The sequence below is a fragment of the Cherax quadricarinatus genome, chromosome 59 (genome assembly GCF_038502225.1).
Source record: "Cherax quadricarinatus isolate ZL_2023a chromosome 59, ASM3850222v1, whole genome shotgun sequence".
In the NCBI taxonomy this organism is placed as follows: domain Eukaryota; kingdom Metazoa; phylum Arthropoda; class Malacostraca; order Decapoda; family Parastacidae; genus Cherax; species Cherax quadricarinatus.
The window spans coordinates 244,406-266,905 of record NC_091350.1 but is presented as its reverse complement, the minus strand read 5'-3'; positions in this window follow the sequence as shown (position 1 = coordinate 266,905).

The following is a 22,500-nucleotide window of genomic DNA, read 5'->3' as shown; positions in this document are numbered from 1 at the left end:
CATACACAGTTTTAAGACGAGGTTTGATAAAGCTCATGGGCAGCGGGGAGAGGGCCAGTAGCAACCAGGTGGCAGGCCAGGGGTCAGGGCCTAAGACTCCTCGACCCTGCAACCACAAAATTAGGAGAGTACAAATAGGTGGAGTACACACACACACACACACACACACACACACACACACACACACACACACACACACACACACACACAGACACACACACACACACACACACACACACACACACACACACACACACACACACACACACACACACACACACACACACACACAAACCTCACTCAAGGAAAAAGATTCTTGGGAATGAGTATAACACCAGGCACATCTCTCCTGAAGCACACATCAAGCCAAATAACTGCTGCAGCATATGGGTGGGCCCTAGGCAAACCTCAGAAGATTGCATTCCTGACATCTTAATCAATGGAATCATTCAGGACCCTGCACACCTGTGGCCACGTTAGGCCCATATTGGGAGGGTATGCATGGCACCAGTTTGGGGAACCCACACCTAGCCAAGCAACGCAAAGAAACTCCAGAGAAAAGTGCAAAGGTTTTGCAAGCAAGACTCAGTCCCAGAGCTTAAGAGGTATGTCCTGCGATGAGGAGAGGTTGGAAGGGAAATCAACCTGACGACACTGGAGGACAGGAGAGAGAGGGGGACATGATAACGACATACAAAATACTGAGAGGAATTGACAAGGTGGACAAAAACAGGATGTCCCAGAGATTGGACACAGTAAACAAGGGGGACACAGTTGGAAGCTAAAGACACAGATGAATCACAGGGATGTTAGGGAAGTACTTTCTTCAGCCACAGAGTAGTCAGTAAGTGGAATAGTCGGAAGCGGATGTAGTGGAGGCAGGGATCCATACATAGCTTTTAAGCAGAGAAGGTACGATAAAGCTCACACTCAGGAGGGAGTGACCTAGTAAGCTTGATCAGTGAAGAGGAAGGCGGGGCCTGAGGAGCTCGGACCTCGACCCCACCCAACCTCAACTAGGTGAGTACAACTAGGTGAGTACACACACACACACACACACACACACACACACACAATGTCACACACACACACACACACACACACACACACACACACACTTGTACAAGGAAACCTAATTTTTTGAAATTCTTCTGTAAACTGGGGCTTCAAAATCTAATCTAAATTATCGTCTTTCCCGGGAAGTGAAAATCAAAATGCATTTAGTTATTTTTTCTGCTGTGGATAAATCGTGTGAGATAAAGAGAGAGAGAGAGAGAGAGAGAGAGAGAGAGAGAGAGAGAGAGAGAGAGAGAGAGAGAGAGAGAGAGAGAGAGAGAGAGAGAGAATAAGCTAGCTTCTCTTATCTTATTAACCTGCAAAGAAACTCACAAACAAAACTCAGTAGTAACAAAGGTTATCAGTATTTACATATATTATTCACTAACGCAAAGAAATATTAATGTTTGTAAAAAAAAAAAACATTAATTCTGTGTAAACGTAATTTACAAATATTTTTAGTGAATAAAAAATTGGAAAAGAGACTAACTTAAATATGTAAATGAGGTAGACAGTGCGAGTTATGGCATTTACAGTAATCTGCCATAACCCGAGTATAATCTACCATTACAGTACCGAGGGTCAGCAGACTCTACTAGAGTACCGAGGGTCAGCAGACCCTACTAGAGTACCGAGGGGTCAGCAGACTCTACTAGAGTACCGAGGGGTCAGCAGACCCTACTAGAGTACCGAGGGGTCAGCAGACTCTACTAGAGTACCGAGGGGTCAGCAGACTCTACTAGAGTACCGAGGGGTCAGCAGACTCTACTAGAGTACCTGAGGGTCATCAGAAGCTCTACTAGGAGTACCTGAGGGGGTCCAGCAGACTCTACTAGAAGTACCGAGGGGTCAGCAGGACCCTACTAGAGTACCTGGAGGGGGTCAGCAGAACCCTACTAGTAGGCTCCGAGGGTCAGGGCATCACCCTACTACAGAGTACCTGAGGGTCAGCAGACTCTCACTAGAGTGACCGAGCGGTCAGCAGACCCTACTATCAAGAGTGCACCGAGGGTCAGCAGACAACAACTAGAGTGGCACCGAGGGGTCAGCACGGGCCTACTAGAGTACCGAGGGTCAGCAGACCCTACTAGAGTACCGAGGGTCAGCAGACCCTACTAGAGTACCGAGGGTCAGCAGACTCTACTAGAGTACCGAGGGGTCAGCAGACCCTACTAGAGTACCGAGGGTCAGCAGACCCTACTAGAGTACCGAGGGTCAGCAGACTCTACTAGAGTACCGAGGGGTCAGCAGACCCTACTAGAGTACCGAGGGTCAGCAGACCCTACTAGAGTACCGAGGGGTCAGCAGACCCTACTAGAGTACCGAGGGGTCAGCAGGACCCCTACTAGTACCGTACCGAAGGGGTCAGCGGAGACCCTACTAGAGGTACCTGGGAGGGGTCAGCAGACTCTACTAGAGGTATCGAGGGTCAGCAGACCTCCTACTCAGAGTGACCGGGAGGGTCCAGCAGGACCCTCACTAGAGGCTCACCGAGGGTCAGCAGACCCTACTAGAGTACCGAGGGGTCAGCAGACCCTACTAGAGTACCGAGGGTCAGCAGACCCTACTAGAGTACCGAGGGGTCAGCAGACTCTATTAGAGTACCGAGGGGTCAGCAGACTCTGCTAGAGTACCTAGGGGTCAGCAGACTCTATTAGAGTACCGAGGGGTCAGCAGACTCTACTAGAGTACCGAGGGGTCAGCAGACTCTACTAGAGTACCGAGGGGTCAGCAGACCCCTGCAAGAGCCACCTGAGGGTCAGCGGAGACCCTACTACAGCGACTGAGGGGTCCGGAGCCTACACGTCTACCAGGAGGGTACCGAGGGCCAGCAGAGACTCTACTAGAGTATCGGGAGGGTCAGCAGACCCTACTAGAGTGGCACCGGGAGGGGTCCAGCAGGATCCCACTGAGTACCTGAGGGTCAGCAGACCCTACCTAGGACTACCTGAGGGGTCAGCGGAGACTTACTACGAAGTACCTGAGGGTCAGCAGACCCTACTAGAGTACCGAGGGGTCAGCCAGACTCTATTAGGAGTACCGAGGGGGTCCAGAACAGAATGCCAGAGAGTACCTAAAGGTCAGCAGACCCTACTAGAGTACCGAGGGGTCAGCAGACTTTACTAGAGTACCGAGGGTCAGCAGACTCTACTAGAGTACCGAGGGGTCAGCAGACTCTACTAGAGTACCGAAGGTCAGCAGACCTACTACGAGGTACCTGGAGGGTCAGCAGATCCCTACTAGAGGCACCGAGGGGTCCAGCAGGACCCCTACGAAGTACTCCTGGGAGGCCAGCAGACCCTACTAGAAGTACCGAGGGTCAGCAGACTGCTACTAGAGCATCCGAGGGTCAGCAGAACCCTACTAGCCGAGTACCTGGAGGGTCAGCAGTAGACCCCTACGAGTACCAGAGGGTCAGCAGAATCTACTAGAGTAACCAGAGGGGTCAGCAGAACTCTACTTCAGCAACCGAGGGTCCAGCCAGACTCTTACTAGAGTATCGAGGGGTCAAGCCAGACTCTACTAGGAGTACCTGAGGGGCTTCAGCAAGACACCTACCTAGAGTACCGAGGGGTCCAGCAGACTTCCTTACTAGAGCACCGAGGGGTCAGCAGACCCTGCTAGAGTACCGGGAGGGGTCAGCCAGACTCCTTACCTAGAGTATGCCTGAGGTCCAGCAGACTCTACTAGAGTACCTGCCGAGGTCAGCAGACTTCTTTACTACAGGGGAGTACCTGGAGGGTCCAGCAGACTCTTACCTAGAGTACCGAGGGTCAGCAGACTCTACCTAGGAGTGACCGAGGGGTCAGCAGACTCTACTAGAGTACCGAGGGTCAGCAGACTCTACTAGAGTACCGAGGGTCAGCAGACCCTACTAGAGTACCGAGGGGTCAGCAGACTCTACTAGAGTACCGAGGGGTCAGCAGACTCTACTAGAGTACCGAGGGTCAGCAGACTCTACTAGAGTACCAAGGGTCAGCAGACTCTACTAGAGTACCAAGGGTCAGCAGACTCTACTAGAGTACCTGAGGGTCAGCAGATCCTACTCAGAGTACCGAGGGGTCAGGGCAGACTCTACTAGAGTAACCGGGAGGGTCAGCAGATCCCCCTCACCAGAGAGTACCGAGGGGTCAGCAGACTTTACTAGAGTACCGAGGGTCAGCAGACTCTACTAGAGTACCGAGGGGTCAGCAGACTCTACTAGAGTACCGAGGGGTCAGCAGACCCTACTAGAGTACCGAGGGGTCAGCAGACTCTACTAGAGTACCGAGGGGTCAGCAGACCCTACTAGAGTACCGAGGGTCAGCAGACCCTACTAGAGTACCGAGGGGTCAGCAGACTCTACTAGAGTACCGAGGGGTCAGCAGACTCTACTAGAGTACCGAGGGGTCAGCAGACTCTACTAGAGTACCGAGGGTCAGCAGACTCTACTAGAGTACCGAGGGGTCAGCAGGACCCTGCTAGGAGCACCTGAGGGGTCAGCAGAACTCTACTGAAGAGTACCGAGGGGTCAGCAGACTCTACCTAGAGTACCGAGGGGTCCAAGCCCAGACCTACTAGAGTACCGAGGGGTCAGCAGACTCTACTAGAGTGGGCCTCGGCTGAGGATCAGCATACGCTACTAGAGTACCGAGGGGTCAGCAGACTCTACTAGAGTACCGAGGGGTCAGCAGACTCTACTAGAGTACCGAGGGGTCAGCAGACCCTACTAGAGTACCGAGGGTCAGGGGGGCCAGTGACTCTGCACTTAGAGTACCTGAGGGGTCAGCAAACTCTACTAGGAGTACCTGAGGAGTCAGCAGACTCCCCTACTAGAGTAACGAGGGCCAGCAGACTCCTACTATAGAGTACCTGAGGGGTCAGCAGGACCCTTAACTAGAGTACCGAGGGGTCAGCAGACTCTACTTCAGAGGTACCGAAGTGGGTCAGCAGAACTTTACCTAGGAGTACCGAGGGGTCAGCAGACTCTACTAGAGTACCGAGGGGTCAGCAGACTCTACTAGAGTACCGAGGGGTCAGCAGACTCTACTAGAGTACCGAGGGGTCAGCAGACTCTACTAGAGTACCGAGGGGTCAGCAGACTCTACTAGAGTACCGAGGGGTCAGCAGACTCTACTAGAGTACCGAGGGGTCAGCAGACTCTACTAGAGTACCGAGGGTCAGCAGACCCTACTAGAGTACCGAGGGGTCAGCAGACCCTACTAGAGTACCGAGGGTCAGCCAGAACTTTACTTAGAGCAAACCGGAGGGTCAGCCAGACTCCTACTAGAGTACCGAGGGTCTAGCAGTACTGGGACTACCTAGAGTAACGAGGGGTCAGCAGACTCTACTAGAGTACCGAGGGGTCAGCAGACTCTACCAGAGTACCGAGGGGTCAGCAGACTCTACTAGAGTAACGAGGGGTCAGCAGACTCTACTAGAGTACCGAGGGGTCAGCAGACTCTACCAGAGTACCGAGGGGTCAGCAGACTCTACTAGAGTACCAAGGGTCAGCAGACTCTGCTAGAACACCGCTTAAACCTTATGCTCAACAATAACCGAAATAGAGACACAAACTCACTAAATTGATCTGTATATTTCGACCGTCTTCTGGGACCGTCTTCTGGGACCGTCTTCTGGGACCGACTTCTGGGACCGTCTTGTGGGACCGTCTTGTGGGACCGTCTTGTGGGACCGTCTTGTGGGACCGTCTTCTGGGACCGACTTCTGGGACCGTCTTGTGGGACCGTCTTGTGGGACCGTCTTCTGGGACCGTCTTCTGGGACCGTCTTCTGGAACCGTCTTCTGGGACCGTCTTCTGGAACCGTCTTCTGGGACCGTCTTCTGGGACTGTCTTGTGGGACCGTCTTGTGGGACCGTCTTCTGGGACCGTCTTCTGGGACCGTCTTCTGGGACCGTCTTCAGGGACCGTCTTCTGGGACCGTCTTCTGGGACCGTCTTCTGGGACCGTCTTCTGGGACCGTCTTCTGGGACCGTCTTCTGGGACCGTCTTCTGGGACCGTCTTCTGGGACCGTCTTCTGAGACCGTCTTCTGGGACAGTCTTCTGGGACCGTCTTCTGGGACCGTCTTCTGGGACCGTCTTCTGGGACCGTCTTCTGGGACCGTCTTCTGGGACAGTCTTCTGGGACCGTCTTCAGGGACCGTCTTCTGGGATAGTCTTCTGGGACCGTCTTCTGGGACCGTCTTCTGGGATAGTCTTCTTGGACAGTCTTCTGGGATAGTCTTCTGGGACCGTCTTCTGGGACCGTCTTCTGGGACCGTCTTCTGGAACCGTCTTCTGGGACCGTCTTCAGGGACAGTCTTCTGGGACCGTCTTCAGGGACCGTCTTCAGGGACAGTCTTCTGGGACCGTTCTTCAGGACCGACAAATCTTCAGGGACCAAATCTTCTGGGACCATCTTCTTCTGGGGACCGTCTTCAGGGACCAAAATACTTATTAGGGACCGTCTTCTGGGACAGTCTTCTGGGACCGTCTTCAGCAGAAGAGGATCCCAGAAGGAGGTCTAAATATACGGACCACTTAATCTCCTAAGTTCTTGTCTCCATGTGGGTTAATATTAAGCATTGATAAGTGTTCATTACACTTTAATCACCACTTAATTCTTACGCCGAGAATGAACACGGTACTTGTATACCGAAAATTATTTTCGGTATATGGAGGAATTTTCGATATTTGGGTATTTTTTTAAATAAAATTTCAATGCCTAAATAAAATATTCGAAAAGTTGCAAATATATATATATATATATATATATATTATAGTATATATATATATATATATATATATATATATATATTATTATTGTTAGTTATTATTATATATATATACTACATATATATATATATTTATATATATACACTTCCATCCTGTCCTCCCTTATTTGTATGCATTAATAATTATTAAAATTCTTCGATGATGACGCTTTCGGAACCTGGATTTTGGCCATCTATATAGTCACACTGACTTTGGTAAATGGTCTTCAAGCTTCAGACCCGAAAACATCAAATCGTATCAAGCTTCTCATCTCCTGCGTGCGGGTTAAGTTTATGTATTGCCGCAGTCCACGGTATTGCATTCGTGTCGGTGGTTGTTTACAGTGAACTGATGTAGGCAACAGCTCTTAGCTTGTCGATAAGCCAAGGAACCCTTTACTGAATCTTGTAAAACCCTGTGTTGAAAAAAGACTATCTCTCTCTCTCTCTCTCTCTCTCTCTCTCTCTCTCTCTCTCTCTCTCTCTCTCTCTCTCTCTCTCTCTCTCTGTGTGTGTCTTCTCTCTCTCTCTCTCTCTCTCTCTCTCTGTCTCTCTCTCTCTCTCTCTCTCTCTCTCTCTCTCCCTCTCTCTCTCTCTCTCTCTCTCTCTCTCTCTCTCTCTCTCTCTCTCTCTCTCTCTCTCTGTCTCTCTCTCTCTCTCTCTCTCTCTCTCTCTCTCTCTCTCTCTCTCTCTCTCTCCCTCTCTCTCTCTCTCTCTCTCTCAACTCTGTCTCTGTCTCTCTCTCTCTCTCTCTCTCTCTCTCTCTCTCTCTCTCTCTCTCTCTCTCTCTCTCTCTCTCTCTCTCTCTCTCTCTCTCAACCTGTGTCTCTCTCTCTCTCTCTCTCTCTCTCTCTCTCTACCTGTGTCTCTCTCTCTCTCTCTCTCTCTCTCTCTTTTTTGTCTCTGTCTCTCTCTCTCTCTCTCTCTCTCTCTCTCTCTCTCTCTCTCTCTCTCTCTCTCTCTCTCTCTCTCTCTCTCTCTCTCTCTCTCTCTCTCTCTCTGTCTCTTCTCTCTGTCTCTCTCTCTCTCTCTCTCTCTCTCTCTCTCTCTCTCTCTCTCTCTCTCTCTCTCTCTCTCTCTCTCTCTCTCTCTCTCTCGCTTTACACAGGGTTTGGACAAGGTTAGGATCCCTAGCTTTGATTGGACAGCCTATATTACAGTGGCTTAAGGATTCCTAACTTTATTGGCAAGGCCAAGAAGGCTATTACCTTACCATCAGCTCATTTGAAAGCATTTTTATTGTTATGAGACATACAAGTACGGGACAGGATGAAGTTGGAGCCATCTGTGGGCCAGCATTTTCATTTGATCAACTGACTTTATCTCAAGTTGATAATCATTATGCTCATACGAATGTGTTCCCATACTCGAGTCATCCTGGGTAATGGGTATGATCTCGATGGAGTGGATGTTCCTTGGAGAAGGGTACAGCCAGAGTGAAGCTTGCTGCTTTCTGCCCGTCTTGAGGCATAAAAAGCTTGTTTCACTGTCACTCCCCGAGTGGATCCAAGTGTGGGTGGATTTTGACAATATTGGCCTTGGTACATAACAGTAAGGCCACCCACATCCCCTCCTATGTTGAAGGCTCTGCTGAAATGACAGATTTATCCAGGATGGGTCCAGGCGAAGAGAGGCAGACGTCTTGCTCTGTTCTCTACTTCCTGTCCAGCAGTCGCCAGATGAGAAGGAGGGGGGCAGGCAAACCAACAAAGTGGAGCATACTCAAGGTGGTGGAGCGGTACTTGTGCCTCGTATAGGATCTTGCAACCCCTACCTGTCAAGCAGATGCGAGATACGGCGAAGTGCTATAAGCTTCCTGGCTGCCTTGTTTGCAAGATTTACAACATGGTTCTTTCTTCATGGTTAGTTTGGAGTCAGAAATTTCACCCCAAAGGATATCAACCTTTTCCACTCCAGGCTGCCAACATCCTCCCATTCATCACGCTACTACTGCGCCAGCATTACCATCATGGTGCCTCAGAGACTGATCCAATCATTTGCGTTTTCTCAGGTAGCAAATGTTACTTGCCGCTATCTATTTCCCCAAGCTGGATATAGCTCCTCAGCTGGTTGATTGATGTAAGCTAGAGCAGCTGGCATTTCTTCTCTTGGATAAGTAGACCGTTCAGCGTACAGTCGTCTGCATATGCATGTGATTCTGGGATGAGATGAAGAAGGTCGTTGAAGTAGACATTCCATAACAGTGGACCCAGCACGCTTCCTTGTGGAACGCTTTTTGTCACAAAATGGATGATGCCTGGCTGATTCCAAGTTCCATTGAGGACTACACTTAGAGATCTGGCACCATGAAGGTAATCGCACTGAGGAGACATAGCGTAGAGCCTCAATTCCCAGTGCTTGAAGTTTTTAGCAACAAGGCCCCAGGCCCTATTAATTCCCGGTCGAGAAAGCCAGCAGCCAAATGTCCAGTGCTACCACACAGGCTGACTTTGGATTCATCCAGTGACTGGTGCCACTTAGTGGAAGGTTTAGCAACAGATCAGCAGCAGAGTAACTCCTTTCCTGAAGCCATATTGACGATCACAAAGCAGTGAGTGGTAGTCAAAAAAATCTGTCATTTGTCTTGGAGACAATTGTTTCAAGGATTCTTACCAGTGGATTGACAGGAGTGACACTGGTCTGTAGTTAAGCTGATTTCTTGCTCTGCTCTTTCTTTTTGTGAACCCAGGGACTACATTTGCCTCTTTCCACAGGAGGGCCGTTTACACTGTACTAGGCAGTGCTGAAAGATGCGAGGGTTAGGAGGTGCCTGCTTAGCTGGTCTGCACATCTTCTCCAACAATCTTAGGCTCAACTTGTCTGGGGCCCTAACAGCCTTTCCTTTTATTGGTCCAGGAAGTGGATTTAAGAAGGAAAATGCACACCTCCTCCTGCCTTGTTGTCACCACCACCACAAGGTTTTGACACAGTTCTTGCAGCAACTAATGGGCCAAGGAGGGTCCCTTGCTGGATCAGGAACTTCTTGCATTTTGGTAGCAAAGTGTTCAGCAAAGAGGTCCCGCCTCCTTCTCTTGACTACTAGTAGAGGTGGTCCCATCCTATCGATTTAGAGGCGGGAATAAGTTCATCAGGCAGATAACCTTGTCTGTCCTTGACCTAGGGACCCACTCCAGGCTTTGGAGCCTACCTACCAGATGCCCTAATTCTTTCTTTTAGTGTCCACCTCCCATTTAGCAATGGCTCCCACTTTTGAACAATCACCCATATGCCTCACAGGGCTTCTTGTACATGTACAAGTTCCTGTTATAGGTGGTAGGATGTCTTCTTATACCTTCGCCATGCTTTGTAACTTTAGCAGTTAGCAGCCTCTACTCACTAACAGCAGCCAAAACCAAAGGCTGGATCCTTGTAGGCTTTGTCACATATTGCCGGTCAGGAATGGAATGTTCTTGTTGCAGATTGAAGGGATGTGTCCAGTGGAAGGCTTTCACTTCAGGTTTGTCAACATCCCTGGAGGAAGAAGAGCATTCCAGTTCCGGTGGTGGATGAGCTCCCAGAGCAGGGCTGTGAGGTACCTAATTCACCTCTCTCTCTGTCTCTCTCTCTCTCTCTGTCTCTCTCTCTCTCGACCGGATGAGCATATATTGTTTCTCTATCAGGAGCGACATAACAATAATATAAGTAGTATATTTCTTGTTTATGCTCTCGTGTTTCCTACATACTGTTCAACACACACACACACACACACACACACACACACACACACACACACACACACACACACACACACACACACACACACACACACAACTATAATAACAGCAATACGAAGATAGGTAAAATTAACTAAATCTTACATCCATAGAAGACTGGAGAACCAGAGGAGACATGATCACAGTATACAAATTACCCAGAATACAGTGAACACCCTTGATAAACTAGAAAAATTGAATATTCCGGGAACGGAATGAATAAAAACTTTTGCCATTACTGAAAACATTTGGTGACTGAAAAAAATAACATATACAACGAGGGTTATTAAAATTCCCTGGGGCCTAAATAGCCCCAGTAATAGTTGGGGCTAAATAGCTTCAATAACAGTTGGGTTTAAATGGCCCATTAATATTGGGGGCTAAATAGCCCCAATAATAGTAGGGATGAACAGAGTTTGAGAGAGAGAGAGAGAGAGAGAGAGAGAGAGAGAGAGAGAGAGAGAGAGAGAGAGAGAGAGAGAGAGAGAGAGAGAGAGAGAGAGAGGAGAGAGAGAGAGAGAGAGAGAGAGACAGAGAGAGAGAGAGAGAGAGAGAGAGAGAGGGAGAGAGAGAGAGAGAGAGAGAGAGAGAGAGAAAGAGAGAGAGAGAGAGAGAGAGACAGGACAGAGAGAGAGAGAGAGAGAGAGAGAGAGAGAGAGAGAGAGAGAGAGAGAGAGAGAGAGAGAGAGAGAGAGAGAGAGAGAGAGAGAGAGAGAGAGAAAGAGAGGGAAAGAGAGAGAGAGCAAAATCTGTGATAGACAGTTTAAGACAAGAGAGCAACACAGACACAAGAAACACACCTTCACAATTGACACATCCAAGACAACAGCTGCCAACACTTGACACTTATCCTACAAAACAAGATCTCTGATAAAGATGCCATTCCGACGGCACCCAGTGGTTCATAAAGCCAGTGGCCACTAAGAGTGAAGCTCACCTATTTCTCCTCCTTCTCCTCCTCCTTCAGACCTTCTTGCGTACCTTCTCCTCCTCCTCCTTCAGACCTTCTTGCGTACCTTCTCCTCCTCCTCCTTCAGACCTTCTTGCGTACCTTCTCCTCCTCCTCCTTCAGACCTTCTTGCGTACCTCCTCCTCCCTTCCTTCTCCTCCCTCCTCCTTCCAGACCTTTCCCCTTATGTACCTTCTCCTCCTTCCCGCTATTCAGACCTTCCTTATTACTCCTTCCTCCCTCCTTCAGACCTTCTTGCGCACTCCACCTTCTCCTCCCTCCTCCTTCAGACCTTCTTGCGTACCTTCTCCTCCTCCCCTCCTTCCAGACCTTCACTTGGCAGTACCTTCTCCTCCCTCCCTCCTTCCAGACCTTCTTGCGTACCTTCTCCTCCTCCTCCTTCAGACCTTCCTTATGTTACCTTCCCTCCTCCACCTCCTTCAGACCTTCTTGGTTGCACCTCCGCCTTCCTCCCTCCTCCTTCAGACCTTCTTGCGTACCTTCTCCCTCCTCCTCCTTCCTTTCCAGACCTTCTACCTTCTCCTCCCTCCTCCTTCCAGACCTTCTTGCGTACCTTCTCCTCCTCCTCCTTCAGACCTCCCCACTTGGCGTACCTTCTCCTCCTCCTCCTTCAGACCTTCTTGCGTGCCTTCTAATCTCCTCCTTCAGACCTTCCTTCATTCTTCTCCTCCTCCTCCTTGACCTTCTTGCTATGCCTTCTCCTCCTCCTCCTTCGACCTTCATGCCTTCTCCTCCTCCTCCTTCAGACCTTCTTGCACTTCCTCCTCCTCCTTGACCTTCTTCTACCTTCTCCTCCTCCTCCTTCAGACCTTACTTGCATACCTTCTCCTCCTCCTCCTTCAGACCTTCTTGACTCCTCCTCTCCTTCAGACCTTCTGTACCTTCTCCTCCTCCTCCTTCAGACCTTCTGCATACCTTCTTTCTCCTCCCTCCTTCCAGATTCTTCTTGCGTACCTTCTCCTCCTCCTCCTTCAGACCTTCTTGAGTACCTTCTCCTCCTCCTCCTTCAGACCTTCTTGTGTACCTTCTCCTCCTCCTCCTTCAGACCTTCTTGCGCATTCTCCTCCTCCTCCTTCAGACTTTGTACCCTCCTCCTCCTCCTTCAGACCTTCTTGCCATCCTTCTCCTCCTCCTTCCGACCTTCTTGCACCCTCCTCCTCCTCCTTCAGACCTTCTTGCGTACCTTCTCCTCCTCCTCCTTCAGACCTTCTTGCGTACCTTCTCCTCCTCCTCCTTCAGACCTTCTTGCGTACCTTCTAATCCTCCTCCTTCAGACCTTCTTGCGTACCTTCTCCTCCTCCTCCTTCAGACCTTCTTGCTGCTCCTCCTCCTCCCTTCAGACCTTCTTGCCATTCCTCCTCCTCCTCCTCCTTCAGACCTTCTTGCGTACCTTCTTCCCTCCTCCTAGACCTTCTTGCTCCTTCTCCTCCTCCTCCTTAGACCTTCTTGCGTACCTTCCTCCTCCTCCTCCCCCTTCAGACCATTGTCCTTCTAATCCTCCTTCCTTCAGACTTGCGTACCTTCTCCTCCTCCTCCTTGACCTTCTTGCCTTACCTTCCTCCTCCTCCTCCTTCAGACCTTCTTGCATGCCTTCTAATCCTCCTTCAGACCTTCCTTGCTACCTTCTCCTCCTCCCTTCCCAGACCTTCTTGCATACCTTCTCCTCCTCCTCCTTCAGACCTTCTTCTACTTAATCCTCCTCCTTCAGACCTTCTTGCGTACCTTCTCCTCCTCCTCCTTCAGACCTTCTTGCGTACCTTCTCCTCCTCCTCCTTCAGACCTTCTTGCGTACCTTCTAATCCTCCTCCTTCAGACCTTCTTGCGTACCTTCTCCTCCTCCTCCTTCAGACCTTCTTGCGTACCTTCTCCTCCTCCTCCTTCAGACCTTCTTGCGTACCTTCTCCTCCTCCTCCTTCAGACCTTCTTGCGTACCTTCTCCTCCTCCTCCTTCAGACCTTCTTGCGTACCTTCTCCTCCTCCTCCTTCAGACTTGTACCTTCTCCTCCTCCTCCTTCAGACCTTCTTGATTTCTCTCCTCCTTCTTAGACTTGTGTACCTTCTCCTCCTCCTCCTTCAGACCTTCAGCATGCCTTCTTCTCCTCCTCCTTCAGACCTTCTTGCGTACCTTCTCCTCCTCCTCCTTCAGACCTTCTTGCGTACCTTCTCCTCCTCCTCCTTCAGACCTTCTTGTGTACCTCCTCCTCCTCCTCCTTCAGACCTTCTTGTGTACCTCCTCCTCCTCCCCCTTCAGACCTTCTTGTGTACCTTCTCCTCCTCCTCCTCCTTCAGACCTTCTTGCGTACCTTCTCCTCCTCCTCCTTCAGATTACTTCGCCTTCCTCCTCCTCCTCCTTCAGACCTTCTTGCGTCCTTCCTCCTCCTCCTTCAGACCTTCGTCCTCCTCCTCCTCCTTCCTTAGACCTTCTTGCGTACCTTCCTCCTCCTCCTCCTTCAGACCTTCTTAGATTCTCCTCCTCCTCCCTTGCCTTCAGCCTACCTCCTTCCTCCTCCTCCTCCTTCAGACCTTCTTGCGTACCTTCTCCTCCTTCCTTCCTTCAGAAACCTTCTTAATCCTTTTCCTCCTCCTCCTTCAGAAACCTTCTTGGCATCCTCCTCCCCTCCTCAGAACCTTCTTACCTTCTCCTCCTCCCCTTCCAGACCTTCTTGCATCCTTCCTCCTCCTCCTCTGACCTTCTTTGATACCTTCTCCTCCTCCTCCACAAAGAACCTTCCCTTGCACACCTTCTCCTCCTCCTCCTCAAAAGACCTTCTTGCATGCCTTCTCCTCCTCCTCCTTCAAGACCTTCTTACGTACCCTCCTCCTCCTTCAGACCTTCTTGCTGCCTTCTCTCCTCCTTCTTTCGGACCTCGTACCTCCTTTGTCAATCCCCCTTCCAAGACCTTCTTGTACCTTCTCCTCCCCGAGCCTTCGTCATACCTCCTCCTCCTCCTCCTTCAGACCTTCTTGTGTACCTTCTCCTCCCCCTTCAGACCTTTTTGTGTACCTCCTCCTCCTCCTCCTTCAGACCTTCTTCTTCTCCTCCTACTTCTCCTAGTCCTCCTCCAGCCCCTCCATATGCACTTCCTCTCTGGAACTATATTAAAACTGTTAAACAGCGTTAGTTAAAGCTATCTACGTTACCTGGAGGAACAGCACACGTTTTACCTGGTAAATTTACACAGACGATACCTACTGAATTTACACAGGTCTTCGCTAGCGAATTTACACAGGTGTTAACTGGTGAGACTTAACTCTCCAGAGGAAAGACTCGCCTCTCAACACAACCTTATCATGTCAATGACTAGACTTTGTGTAAGCATTCTCTCTCTCGCTCTCTCTCTCTCTCTCTCTCTCTCTCTCTCTCTCTCTCTCTCTCTCTCTCTCTCTCTCTCTCTCTCTCTCTCTCTCTCTCTCTCTCTCTCTCTCTCTCTCTCTCTCTCTCTCTCTCTCTCTCTCTCTCTCTCTCTCTCTCTCTCTCTCTCTCTCTCTCCTTACTATGTTGCGAAAGCTCTTCTCCTCGCCTCTGTGTTTGAATTCACCCAACGAATATCAAGTCAAATATGAGTTTTGAGATATTCCCTGACGCATCTCTCAATAACATTAAGTCTAACATGTATGAGAATACATCAACATTCATCTCTTAAATGTATTCTGGAGGCTGGGAATGTTCATCTGCACAAACTCTGTTATATACTATTACATTAGCATTTAGTTAGCATTAAAATTTGTACAAATCACACTTGTGAGGTTATTAGTGGTTATTGCGTGTACATACTCTAAGAAATATACACACTCTGAGCAATATACATATTCTGAGCAATATTCCCATTCTGAGGAATATACACACTCTGAGGAATATACACACTCTGACGAATATACACTGATGAATATATACACTGGAGAATACACACACTCTGAAAAATATCACTTTGAGATACACACTCTGAATATATCACTGAAGAATACACAACCTGATACACATTGAAGAATATACACTGAAAAATATAAACACTGATGAATATACATATACTGAAGAAGTATACACATTGAAGAATATACACTGAAAAATATACACACTGATGAATATACATACTGAAGAATATACACATTAAAGAATATACACATTGAAGAATATACACTGAAAAATATACACACTGATGAATATACATACTGAAGAATATACACATTAAAGAATATACACATTGAAGAATACACACACGGAAGAATATATATACACTGAAGAATATACACACTGAAGAATGTACACACTGAAAAATATACACACTGATGAATATACACACTGAAGAATATACACATTCAGGTTAATATGCACATGGAAGAATATGCACACTCTGATTCATACATGATCTAAAGAATAACAGTCAAAACATTATGGCTGAAGAGATTAATCTGATATTTCAAAATCTAACAATAATAATTGGACATTGAATCTACATAAACCTCCTAGTCATTTATGCAACATTGCAAGCTCCTGATGATGTGTTGATTGCAACACGAAAGACCAAGAGCTATCATACGGTGACAACAGGTCTCTTAAGTTGAATATAATATCGAGTACTCCGTGAGAGAGAGAGAGAGAGAGAGAGAGAGAGAGAGAGAGAGAGAATTGCAACTGGGAATTGCAGGCTCTACGCTATGTCTCCTCAGTGATTACCTTCATGGTAGATCTCTAAGTGTAGTTCTCAATGGAACGGAATCAGCAAGACATCCTATTGGGGCAAGTGTTCCACAAGGAAGCGTGCTGGGTCCATTGTTATGGAATGTCTACTTCAACGACCTTCTTCATCTCATCCCAGAATCACATGCATATGCAGACGACTGTACACTGACATTCACTTATCCAAGAGAAGAAATGCCAGCTGCTCTAAGCTACATCAATCACCAGCTAAGAGCTATATCAGCTTGGGGAAATAGATGGCACGTAACATTTGCACTTGACAAAACGCAAATGATTATGATCTCTAGGCACCATGATGGTAATGCTGGTGCAGTAGTAAGGATGAATGGGAGGGTGTTGGCACCTGGAGAAGAAGTTGATATCCTTGAGGTGAAATATGACTCCAAACTAACCATGAAAATCTATGTTGTAAATCTTGCAAACAAGGCAGCCAGGAAGCTTACAGCACTTCGCCGTATCTCGCATCTGCTTGACAGTAGAGGTTGCAAGATTCTGTACGAGGCACAAGAACGCTCACACCTTGAGTATGCTCCACTTTCTTGGTTTGCTTGCCCCCACCCCCTATAATCTGCGAGTGCTTGACAGAGTAGAGAACAGAGCAAGACGTCTCATCTCTCGCCTGGACCCATCCTGGATAAATCTGTCATTTCAGCAGAGCCTTCAACACAGGAGGGATGTGGGTGGCCTTACTGTTATGTACAAGCCCAATATTGTCAAAGTACCACACTTGGATCCACTTCGAGGACAGCGTTAAACAAGCTTTTATGCCACAAGACGGGCAGAAAGCAGCAACTTCACCTCTGGCTGTACCCTTCCATGAACATCACTTCCATCTGAGATCATATATACCCAGGATGACCTCGAGTATGGAACACATTCGTACAGCATAATGATGTCAACGAGATAAAGTCAGTTGATCAGATGAAAATGCTGGCCCACAGATGGCTCCAACTTCATCCTGTTCCCTACTTGTATGTCTCATAACAATAAAAATGCTTTCAAATGTAGGTAACAACTCTTAGCTTGCCAATAAAGCTGGGAATCCTTAACCTGTAAATAGCTTGTCAATAAAGCTAAGAATCCTTAACCTTCTCAAACCCTGTGTTAAAAGAGAGAGAGAGAGAGAGAGAGAGAGAGAGAGAGAGAGAGAGAGAGAGAGAGAGAGAGAGAGAGAGATTCACTGACTCACCCACTCACTCGTGCCCTGTGATTCACCATTCCAGTGCACATGTTGCATGAATCAGTGTCCTCGTCTCGTGATTTATTCCCGGGCTCCCATATAAGACCATTTCCCATATGCACCATGACTACCTTTTTGTTGGAAGTGCTCGTATAATTCTTCAAAAAAAAAAAAAAAAATTTTTGACTGATGACAAACGTTTTAATTAGTTTGACAACAAAGCACAAAGCTGGGATATTTCCCGTATTTCTTAGTTACAATAAAGTTCCCCCTTTTTTTTTAAATTTACCCCCAAAGTACTAACCGAATGAGTTTACTTCATGAAGTTTCTGTAATATATATATATATATATATATATATATATATATATATATATATATATATATATATATATATATATATATATATATATATATATATATATATATATATATATATATATATATATGAATGTATATATATAATATGTTACAACTAGTATAGCCGATATGTTAATGATGGTGGTTGCTATTTTTTCGTGGTAGTTGTGATGTTAGGGGTGGTAGTAGTGTTATTAATGGTGGTTGGTGGTAATGGAGATGCTGGTGGTAGTTGTACAGTAGTGGTGGTAATGTTGGAGATGCTGGTGGTAGTTGTACAGTAGTGGTAATAATGTTGGAGATGCTGGTGGTAGTTGTACAGTAGTGGTAATAATGTTGGAGATGCTGGAGGTAGTTGTACAGTAGTGGTAATAATGTTGGAGATGCTGGTGGTAGTTGTACAGTAGTGGTGGTAATGTTGGAGATGCTGGTGGTAGTTGTACAGTAGTGGTGGTAATGTTGGAGATGCTGGTGGTAGTTGTACAGTAGTGGTGGTAATGTTGGAGATGCTGGAGGTAGTTATACAGTAGTGGCGACGGCAGCACATCCGAGGATGTGTGTGTATCTCTCACTATCACAACTACATCTCATCCTGTGTTCTCTCTCTCTCTCCCTCTCTGTGTTTGCTTTGTCTGTGTCTGTTCATCTGTATGTCTGTCTGGTCTTCTATCTGTCTGTCGGTCTCTCTCTCTCTCTTTCTCTCTCTCTCTCTCTCTCTCTCTCTCTCTCTCTCTCTCTCTCTCTCTCTCTCTCTCTCTCTCTCTCTCTCTCTCTCTCTCTCTCTCTTTCAACTATCATATTCATTCAGAATGATTCTATACAGGCATTGTGAGCAAAAGAAATCGGAAGGTATTGAGAGAGCCTTCTGATTATTTTTTTTATTTTAACATTTCTATCTTCATGTGATTTTCTAGTTTTTCTGAAAAGTGTATTAATGTTATTGTTTCCTTTAAAATAACTTTTTTTGTCATATATCTTCATGCGAAAAAATATTTCTCCTCTTAGTGACATATGAGGGAATGAAATCTGGGTCACTATAACCTGTGGGTCACTATAACCTGTGGGTCACTATAGCCTGTGGGTCACTATAACCTGTGGGTCACTATAACCTGTGGGTTACTATAACCTGTGGGTCACTATAACCTGTGGGTCACTATAACCTGTGGGTCACTATAACCTGTGGGTCACTATAACCTGTGGGTCACTATAACCTGTGGGTCACTATAACCTGTGGGTCACTATAACCTGTGGGTCACTATAACCTGTGGGTCACTATAACCTGTGGGCCATGATAACCTGTGGGCCATGATAACCTGTGGGCCATGATAACCTGTGGGCCATGATAACCTGTGGGCTATGATAACCTGTGGGCCATGATAACCTGTGGGCCATGATAACCTGAGGGCCATGATAACCTGTGGGCCATGATAACCTGTGGGCCATGATAACCTGTGGGCCATGATACCCTGTGGGCCATGATAACCTCTGGGCCATGATAACCTCTGGGCCATGATAACCTCTGGGCCATGATAACCTCTGGGCCATGATAACCTCTGGGCCATGATAACCTGTGGGCCATGATAACCTGTGAGCCATGATACCCTGTGGGCCATGATAACCTGTGGGCCATGATAACCTCTGGACCATGATAACCTCAGGGTCATGATAACCTCTGGGCCATGATAACCTCTGGGTCATGATAACCTCTGGGCCATGATAACCTCTGGGCCATGATAACCTCTGGGCCATGATAGCCCCTGTCCATGGTAGTCTCTGGGCCATGATTGCCTCTGGGCCATTATATCCTCTGGGCCAGGATATCCTCTGGGCCATGGTAGCCTCTGGGCCATGATAGTCTTTGTGCCATGATAGCCCCTGGGCCATGGTAGTCTCTGGGCCATGATTGCCTCTGGGCCATTATAGCCTCTGGGCCAGGATATCCTCTGGGCCATGGTAGCCTCTGGGCCATGATAGTCTTTGTGCCATGATAGCCCCTGGGCCATGGTAGCCTCTGGGCCATGATCGCATCTGGGCCATGATAGCCTCTGTCACATGATAGCCTCTGGGCCATGATAGCCTCTGGGCTATGATAGCCTCTGTCACATGACAGCCTCTGGGCCCTGATAGCCTCTGTCACATGATAGCCTCTGGGCCATGGTAGCATCTGGGTCATGATAGCCTCTGTCACATGATAGCCTCTGGGCCATGATAGCCTCTGGGCTATGATAGCCTCTGTCACATGACAGCCTCTGGGCCATGATAGCCTCTGTCATATGATAGCCTCTGGACCATGATAGCCTTTGTGCCGTGATAGCCCCTGGGCCATGGTAGCCTCTAGGCCATGATAGCCTCTGAACCGTGATAGCCTCTGGGCCATGATAGCCTCTTGGCCATGATAGCCTCTGGGCCATGATAGCCTCTGGGCCATGATAGCCTTTGGGCCGTGATAGCCCCTGTCCATGGTAGTCTCTGGGCCATGATTGCCTCTGGGCCATTATATCCTCTGGGCCAGGATATCGTCTGGGCCATGGTAGCCTCTGGGCCATGATAGTCTTTGTGCCATGATACCCCTGGGCCATGGTAGCCTCTGGGCCATGATCGCATCTGGGCCATGATAGCCTCTGTCACATGATAGCCTCTGGGCCATGATAGCCTCTGGGCTATGATAGCCTCTGTCACATGATAGCCTCTGGGCCATGATAGCCTTTGGGCCGTGATAGCCTCTGGGCCATGATAGCCTCTGGGCTATGATAGCCTCTGTTACTTGACAGCCTCTGGGCCATGATAGCCTCTGTCACATGATAGCCTCTGGACAATGATAGCCTTTGTGCCGTGATAGCCCCTGGGCCATGGTAGCCTCTAGGCCATGATAGCCTCTGAACCGTGATAGCCTCTGGGCCATGATAGCCTCTGGGCCATGATAGCCTCTGGGCCATGATTGCCTCTGGGCCATGATAGCCTCTGTCACATGATAGCCTCTGGGCCATGATAGCCTTTGGGCCGTGATAGCCCCTGTCTATGGTAGTCTCTGGGCCATGATTGCCTCTGGGCCATTATATCCTCTGGGCCAGGATATCCTCTGGGCCATGGTAGCCTCTGGGCCATGATAGTCTTTGTGCCATGATAGCCCCTGGGCCATGGTAGCCTCTGGGCCATGATCGCATCTGGGCCATGATAGCCTCTGTCACATGATAGCCTCTGGGCCATGATAGCCTCTGGGCTATGAGAGCCTCTGTCACATGACAGCCTCTGGGCCCTGATAGCCTCTGTCACATGATAGCCTCTGGGCCATGGTAGCATCTGGGTCATGATAGCCTCTGTCACATGATAGCCTCTGGGCCATGATAGCCTCTGGGCTATGATAGCCTCTGTCACATGACAGCCTCTGGGCCATGATAGCCTCTGTCATATGATAGCCTCTGGACCATGATAGCCTTTGTGCCGTGATAGCCCCAGGGCCATGGTAGCATCTAGGCCATGATAGCCTCTGAACCGTGATAGCCTCTGGGCCATGATAGCCTCTGGGCCATGATAGCCTCTGGGCCATGATAGCCTCTGGGCCATGATAGCCTCTGTCACATGATAGCCTCTGGGCCATGATAGCCTTTGGGCCGTGATAGCCTCTTGGCCATGATAGCCCCTGGGCCATGGTAGCCTCTAGGCCATGATAGCCTCTGAACCGTGATAGCCTCTGGGCCATGATAGCCTCTGGGCCATGATAGCCTTTGGGCTATGATAGCCTCTGTCACATGATAGCATCTGGGCCATGATATCCATTGGGCCGTGATAGCCTCTGGGCCATGATAGCCTCTGGGCCATGATAGCCTTTGGGCCGTGATAACCCCTGGGCCATGGTAGCCTTTGGGCCATGATCGCATCTGGGCCATGATAGCCTCTGGGAATAATAGTCTCTGTCACATGATAGCCTCTGGGCCATGGTAGCATCTGGGCCATGATAGCCTCTGTCACATGATAGCCTCTGGGCCATGATAGCCTCTTGGCCATGATAACCTCTGGGCCATGATAGCCTCTGGGCCGTGATAGCCTCTGTCACATGATAGCCTCTGGGCCATGATAGCCTCTGGGCTATGATAGCCTCTGTCACATGACAGCCTCTGGGTCATGATAGCCTCTGTCATATGATAGCCTCTGGACCATGATAGCCTTTGTGCCGTGATAGCCCCTGGGCCATGGTAGCCTCTAGGCCCTGACAGCCTCTGAGCCGTGATAGCCTCTGGGCCATGATAGCCTCTGGGCCATGATAACCTCTGGGCCATGATAGCCTCTGGGCCGTGATAGCCTCTGTCACATGATAACCTATGGGCCATAGCCCATAGGCTATCACGTGTTTCTACCCAGATAAATGGAATGCATTTATGAGCGTAATCTACTGCTGTTCAGGTGTAGCAAAGGGGATCAACTGCCCCATTCCCACTGCAACAAGATTTTTATTTTTTTTAGCATGTAAATCCCACGATTAAGTTCTGGCTTATTTGTGTGAGACCTCGTGCTGACTCGCGACAGGACACAGGTGCAGCTCGTACGATGTTTTGTTACAGCAGCGTTTCGCTCTCTAGGAGCTTTGTCAAGTCGTCAGGCTTCTGGAGAGCGAGAGGTCTTGTTGCCTAACATATTGTCGGTGATTCTAGCTAAAGTATTCTAGATTTTAATACGTTTGTGTTGTTTAATACACTCGTACTCACACACACAAACACATACACACACACACACACACACACACACACACACACACACACACACACACACA